Below are 8,636 nucleotides of genomic sequence, written 5' to 3'. Positions count from 1 at the left end.
TATCCTTTATCCTTTGGACGATTTCAAGGATCCTTATCTCCTTGAATTCGTTCAACCCATATTTAGGATAACCATTACCATATTTTGTAACTATCACATAATTACAATTCAGCCCCTCTAGTTTAATTAATTACACTTGATCACAAAATTAATTCCTAATTAATTATTGACCAATATTAATTAAGCAAATATGATTTCTCCTTTAATATATTATTCTTATAACATATTAATAAATCATAATAACCTCTCTCTCTTTATTTATTTCTCCAATCAAGTTGCTTTGGTGAAAGCAACCCAAAAGGACCATGCACCATCGGGTCAAGTACATACCAAAATAGTTATGGACTTAGACACTAATCCAACAGTCTCCCACTTGGATAAGTCTAATAACTATTCTGCGTATGACTTCAGATCCTGATCTGCAATCGTAGCTTTCCAAAGCCGCTGTCAACTCTAATCCTATCAGATACGCGTGCCCTTAGATAAGGGATCATATATTCCTCCATTCTAGATATCGTATGAGATATGATTTCAAATCATTCTCTTTGTACTACTTCTCGATTTCCGATTTATGACGATAGACTAATTGAACAAATCAAATTAGCCCTAGCCCGGCCGAGCATTTACGTTTGTCATCACTAAACCATCGAGGGGCCCAAAGATATCGCTTTTATCCTTCTTTGGATAAAAGGAACGGATAAACTTTGATACAATGCTTGCTTGCACTCACTAACCAAATCACACACAACAATATGTTTTATAACACCAAGTTACTAGTGCGTTTTCATATTATCAATGTGCAACCGATTAGCAAGATACAACTCACACATCTCGGTTTCAAGAATATAAGATGTTATCGTCTCACCAATCACTCGTGATACAATTCATGGAGTGATCCAAGTGAGCGTGGGTTTAATCCAATGCTCAAATTCATATTCATAAGCACTCATGAATGTTGCAGCAAACATTTGCTTATGTCTAATACTCTTTTAGACAATCCACACACCAATTCACGACAGTCTTCATTCATATCTACTTCCAACATATGAACGACTGTGGCCCGTTTGAATAATTCGATTATTCTTAATAACTCAATTATTCTGGAAGTCAAAACATGCAAAGTGAAACACAAGAATAATACTAATCCCATATAGCCTCAACCCTTTGAGCATAAATAAAACACGTTTTATTTATCACCATATCGATTACTCATTATTTGTCGTTTCCAACTTCTTACTTGAATTATTACACTTGTCCCATGCTCTTAGCATGCACACAATGTTTACCTATGGTTCTTACTTTTGTGAAATAGACAAATTGAACACATTGCCAATCATTCTCATTTTACAACTCCAAATCCATTTTCTTAAGTGTAAGAATATCAAATTCTTGTTACTTATAGAATATACTAGATTCTAACACTTTATGCAACGATCCTTTTGTAATGTCACTGCACCAAAGTCTCAAAGACTATTGCCAATGATATTACAAAGTCCTCTAACGTAGATTGTTACAAGACAATTCCTTAGATATGATGTCTCTCACTCAAAGTACATTCCTTTGAACATCCTTTTGCATAAAAGTTTCTAATCTAGAAATAGATTTTCAATATTTACTTTCTAATATGAACATGCTTCCATATTTTCCTCATGACAACTCATTCTTAATAGAATCTTTTCTATTTGTAATGATGTCGATATGGTCCATCCAATATGGAAACATTTCCATATTGTCCAATACTATACTTCCAACTACTCACAAGCGACCAATCCTCGTCGAACTTTGGATTGTCCTTTGATAGTTGTTTAATTATTTTAGTCAAAACCAATTCTATTCCCTTTTTCCCTCTAAATGCGCTAGACATTTGGAAAATTTTAGAATGGTCAAACATTAAAGCATTTGCAATCGATCCTATACCCGAAGCGTATGGGACACGACGCATAATGTTTTATTTGCTATGTTCTCAAAATTCGAATTGTGAAGAGGAATGTCATAATCATAATCGAAATTTTAAGAACACACTATGTACCTTTGAGTAAATTTATCAACATTTCTCAACCTAATCCTTTAGATTTGAAATGAAGCATAATATTCTCTCCCTTAATTATAGCAAAACAACTTTACAACCCTTACGACTTTGCAAGGTATAACTCTTGTTTTTCTATAATTAATATTGCCAACTTGCAATACTTTCTATAATAATCATACAATCATAACTTTTATGCTCCCACTATCATGATGATTACTATAAAACATAACACTTATGCTCCCACTAGCTTCGACATGTATTCATAAACATCTTAACTTTCAGAGAGACAATACCTATTGAATTTCTTAAGTCCATGTTTCTAATACTTAGTGCTTTGATAATCATTTATCAAGGCTTCTTGAACTTATACACCTTTGCCTTTAGATAGTTCATATGTATGTCTCAACAATTAAGACTAATTGCCAAACCTCACAATTCAAATTATGGAAAGGGATACCGTAACCATGATCAAATTCGAGAATGCAATTTTACAATCATTATCTTCTTAAAATCTTTCTTAGTGAAAGCATTTCCTCACAATCATTTTCATGAAGGAGGAAATCTTATGACACTTAGATTTAAATGGTGTATTTGTTCCTATCCATGTGAATTTGTTAAAACCAAAGTTTACGACAAATTCAAACTCATATGGACCGCGCCTTTTTTTTAATCTTGATTTTTTGCCTTATGGTAGCACAGCTGTCCACCACGTCTTCCAAGTAGTTAAGAATCTCACCCTTTTTCTATCAATGTACCTTTCATTGATCAAGGTGCTTTGCCTTTTATGCGTTCAAAATGAGTACTCATAGGACTCACATGCATAATTAACTCAATTGGAACAGCACAGAATCAAAATATCGTCAACACGACAGGTTGTAAAACTCAACTCGTGTGCTAGTGATGATCGATAAGGTTTATTTGATTTGTTCTTGAAACTTTTCAAGACCATTAAGACTCCCACTGACTCCTTGACATATAAGATTCTCTTGTCAATAAACATTTGTTGACAACCAAATATTCAAGAGTTAGTGTAGCTTTTATCAAAACACTTCATAAATTGGTCCAAGTTGGTCTTTGTCTTATTCAAGACATCACAACTTTCCACATTTTATGAATGTTATAAACCTTTAATACTTTTCACTCATTGCCACAATCTTAACTTTAAGACTTGTTATTGGAACGAAGTATGATAGACTTCTTGATTTAACCATTTCTTCAATCCTTGATTCCTCTTCTTAAACATACTAAGACTTACTTAGAGGATCAATTGAGACATGGTTCTTAATCATTAAGACCCATTATAAAGCATAAAAGCTACTCTCCCTTCTTCTTAGAATGGAGAAACTTTGATCTTTCTGCCTACTTGATTCTTCTTGTTCGTTCTACTATTGATCTAAACCCTTTAATCAATTCAGAATTACACTTAATCTTGTAAGTGTAATCATATTTACTAAGCCATTAGTAAATCATGACAAATATCTTTGTTACTCTTATGGTGAACTTGATCAACACACAACTTTGTGTACTCGATCTCCTAGTCCTTCACTTGACACTTTGTCAACGAATTTGTCTAATTTCCAAATATGAAATTTCTCATTCATCATGCAACCAAGTTGCGTGATTCCAAATTTCAGTCCAATTGAAACTTTGGGCGATGAGAAACTCTCCCTATTTGGTAAATTCTCGACATTCCCATAAATAACATAACTAAGAATCATATCCATTCGTTGTAGAAATATGCAAACATCAATTTTCATAACGATTTCATTGCAAGGAAGTAAACAAATAAATAAATAAGTCAAACAAAATTTATTTTATTTATAAAAGCAGCGGAAAAACATTTGTCCTTGCAATGCAAAATCTATTTGAAAAACTATGTAAAAGGAAAATTTCTAACAACTCTATCATAACTATCTAAGCTCAAAATCCAATCTTCAAGTCCATGCGATCAAGATCCATCTCTTGTGATTAGATTCATCTTGCTCTCTTATCAAGCTTCCTTTCTTTTCACCGATCCTTCAAAACATTGAAATGCAATCTTATCACATCATGTATTAAGAATCAATGAATAGGAACTTAACGGAGTTAGATAGTGGATTTTACCTGAAGCGTGGTCATACTTTTGACTCTCCCATCTCTTAGATCTCTTAGGTAAATAGGGCAACTTCGTCTCCAATGCCCCTTCTCTTGACAATAAAAGCAAATTGACTCTTTTGGAACAACACATGGAACTACTTCAGACATCGCCTTTCTCTTATGATCAAACTTTTCGATCATCGCATGTCTTTCGTTGCCATTGTCTATATCCATAGAGGTCTCAAAGGTAGATTCACCAATCAACTTTGGTTTTCTATTGCGCCAAACCATTGCTGATTCAGCAGCAATAAGCATATAGGTGAGATCTATAAGGGTCACGTCATGGTTCATCATATAGTACTCTCTTACGAACTCACTATACGAGTTAGGAAGTGACTAAAGAACCCAATCAACAGCCATTTCCTCACAGACAACGGATCCCAACACTCTTAACCTATCAATGTGTGACTTCATCCCTAGGACGTGTGCACACACCGACTTTCCTTATTTATGTTCACTTGCCAAAAGGGCTTGAGTGATCTTGAACTTTTCAAGCCTTTGAATTTGTGGGTTAGGGAGAATAATTGGAGGAGGAGGAGGAAGTGAAGCATGATTTCTTGTTTTTCGATCGAATCGTGGACTATCATCTTCATGTGGAATGCTTGTTCCACGGGATTTGGGAAGACCATAGTTGTCGAACTTTGACATCTACAAAATGGGAGAAAAACGAATTCAAGTTAGTTGATAGATTGAGTCCTTAGTAAATCACCCTAATGAAATACTAAGGCTAGGACCCAACATAATATTCTACAACTCGGGAGAGGGATGCCGTAACCCTAATTGCAGAATATTTGAAGGTAAGTGAATGACGATTCACTAATTTCTACCACGAAAAACGAAAAACAAATTTAAGTTTTAAATCTATAAAAACTCCTAGATCCTTTGAGATTCATTGAACTTTCAATGGCATGTTTAAATCTCGATATGCCCCTCTTGTTTGTGACTGGGATGCAGAGGATCACAAAGCGGGTGTGAATAACCATGCAAAATTACATGGTGCCCTCACATGTTACAGTCACCTATTCGATGTGCCGGTAAACCATACACGCTCCACCGAACTATGACAAACATCGAGTCACCCTTTGCTACCTTTGCTTAGAACCATTTAGTGTGCCGGTAAACCACACACGCTCCACTAACGTCTTCGCAAGGGCACAAAGTGTAATTTCATGGAATTGCATCAATTCACTTTTGCCTAAGTAACTAAGATTGGGAATTTGAAAAACATTTAGTTACTTTGTATTTCATTATACTTATAATGGAAGGTTTCGTCCTATCCTACCCGTTCAGCTAACGACCCTCCACTAGTCAAGAGTGCGGTGGGTAAGAGTGGATACCCATTCAATCGCCATATTATAGGCAATTTCCTTAAACACCCCTTATAGACCAGCTTCGTGAATGAGGCCTACTAACGGTAAGACTGACTTTTACTCATACATACATACATATATATATATATATATATATATATATATATATATATATATATATATATATAATGTTAGACTTTTAATGTTATATATATAGTATAGGGTGCATTTTACACTTTTAAAATATTAGGTGATCAAATTTAACAATTATACTTTTAATTCAATTAAATTGTAAGCCTAAACTTTTATGGATTTATTAAACTTCTTTTAATTATACACCTTAATTGATTAATAAAACCATAAGGGTGTGATTTGAACTTTTCAAAACATTACTAGGGTTTTAGAATTTAACATTCCTAATTAAACTTTTAATCAACTTTTAAATTCCAAAACTTGAGGGCAAGTTTTGAAACATTTCAAAACAATTTAGTTTTAATCTATCTTAAAATTCCGAATTTATGACATTTAAATTAAAATTTTAAATATTAAAACTCTTGATTTAATAATTATCTTGAATTAGACTATTAATTTAATTATTAAATCATAAGGGATTATCTAAATAATGAGGATAATTACCATTTAGACATTTAAGTTATCCTAATCCCTTAAATATCTATATAGATTTTGAAAATATGGATGGATAATGCAAGATCTTGAATTACCATATATAACAATTAGAGGATAATTACAAGATATGGGATAATCCAAATCCCTAAAAATTAGGACCTTATCTTGGGGAGGAGGCAAATTTCGAAAATCAAGGGATTATAACAAACCCTAGATTTCGAAATTTAAGGGTTTAAGGAAAGGATTTGAAGATCTTATTCAAACTCTTGCAAATTAGGGTTTGCAAACCCTAATCTCTAAAAACCCTAACCTCCTAGGGTTTATTGGAAATAAACCCTAATATATCAAGTTCATACAATTGAAACCAAACCAATGGCTCTGATACCACTGATGGGTTTTGGTCATAAGACATCCTATGTGCTCATACAAACCCTAATGTTTGGATCTAGGTTTCTCTATTGTACATGCTTTGAATCCAAGACTATAAACCCTAATTCTAGCATATGGAAATCAATATTAACATATAATTAGGTTTAAGAACATACCTTGATTGTTATATAGCAATAACAATCCCAAATCTCCTTGATTTGACTTTGGAATGCTTAGAGTCACAAGTGTCACTCCTCTAATGACTTATAAACACCAAGAGCAAATGGAGAAGGTATAAAGAGAGAGGAGAGAGGTTAGAATTCTTCCTTAGGACTTCTTGGGAACAAGTACACGAATTCTAAGGCCTTAGGGTCTTTATATAGGTGTAAAGATAGGGTTTCAGTCATTATCCTTATCTAGTTGCTTATCCACAAAGCAACCATAAGATAAGCCTTGAAAACCCTTATCTTTTATCCTTTGGACGATTTCAAGGATCCTTATCTCCTTGAATTCGTTCAACCCATATTTAGGATAACCATTACCATATTTTGTAACTATCACATAATTACAATTCAGCCCCTCTAGTTTAATTAATTACACTTGATCACAAAATTAATTCCTAATTAATTATTGACCAATATTAATTAAGCAAATATGATTTCTCCTTTAATATATTATTCTTATAACATATTAATAAATCATAATAACCTCTCTCTCTTTATTTATTTCTCCAATCAAGTTGCTTTGGTGAAGGCAACCCAAAAGGATCATGCACCATCGGATCAAGTACATACCAAAATAGTTATGGACTTAGACACTAATCCAACAAAACCATGCAAGGGCTCAACCATAAAGTCCTCAATCCTTAAGGGGCGTGTTCAGCACGAAGCGTTTAAGTGCGTTTGAGAGCTTCTAGCTTCTAGCGTTTGACAAAACGCTCTGTTTTGAACAGAAAGTCTCATTCGGCACTACAAGCTTCTAACGTTTATTTTAAACAAAACGCTCCAAATCCAAATGCTACTTCATGAAGCGTTTAACAAAACGCTACAAGCTACATGCTACTAGCTAATTTTACCGAACAAGCCCAAGATCCAAAGTCCCATCCTTCCAGTAATGGTTTAAACACCTAAACCATTCCAAAGATTTATGATTTATAAGACATGCATGTCTAATGCATTTCTTGAACCCATATTATGTCAAAAAGGGAATTCATGACCTACTTTCCATGCATGGTATCAAAACTTTGGTTGGAACCAGTTCCAAGCCACTAGAAGGTCTCCTTGACCTGGAGATTTGTTGCAAACTTTATGAGATCCCTCCATGCATCAACCCTTAACAAAGAGAAAAGGCAACATAACTCAAGATCTAGTGACTAGGAATGGTAAAAATCAAGACTTGAACACTTACAATGGTCTAAGAGAGTGCTACACTGAAGTATGATTGAGTTGCAGCCTTGCTTCCTTCTTTCACTTTCTTCCTTCAAAACACCAACTATCTTCAAAAATGGGAGAGAAAAAGATTAGGGTTTCTTCTTGAGCTTGAGAGGGCAGATGGAGGCTGAGGGTGGACAAACCCTGGACCCCATAATGCTTAAATCGGGGCCTAAACCCCGAAATATTACGGTTTCACACACATCGGTCAACACGCTGTGCCCAGAGGGAAAACATGTCATGTTGCTCAGCCAAAACACGCGTCTTTTATTATCTAGACACGCCGTGTTGGTGCCTCCAACATGTCATGTATAGACCCCAAGATTACAACTACCAAATCAATTATCATAACATGAAAGAATTAGAAGTACTTGAACATCGGGATGTTACAAAAAGTCATAAAGTTTTCAACTTCATGATATTGCATGTCCATTAAGTGCTTAAAACACAAAATCTCAACATCTTAATGTACTAAGACATTCTATAGCATGCATGGAGCAAAAGTAACCATCAAGACCACATTTTTATGACTTAAGACCCATCCTAAGGTCTGAAATGATGAATTATAAGGTCAAGAACATGTCATGCTCAAGAATCACCATATTTGGGACAAAAAGTGTCTTAAAGGAAGAAATGTCTAAACCTACAAGATGGAGTGATCAAGTTGCATACTTTATACCTCCTGGAGGTTGCTAACAAGAAGGAAATCTCAGATCCAAGATGCTTCCAAGCTCC

The sequence above is a fragment of the Lactuca saligna genome, chromosome 9, assembly GCF_052625555.1.
Source record: "Lactuca saligna cultivar CGN05327 chromosome 9, ASM5262555v1, whole genome shotgun sequence".
Taxonomy (NCBI): Eukaryota; Viridiplantae; Streptophyta; class Magnoliopsida; order Asterales; family Asteraceae; genus Lactuca; species Lactuca saligna.
Note: the sequence above shows the minus strand (reverse complement) of the source record.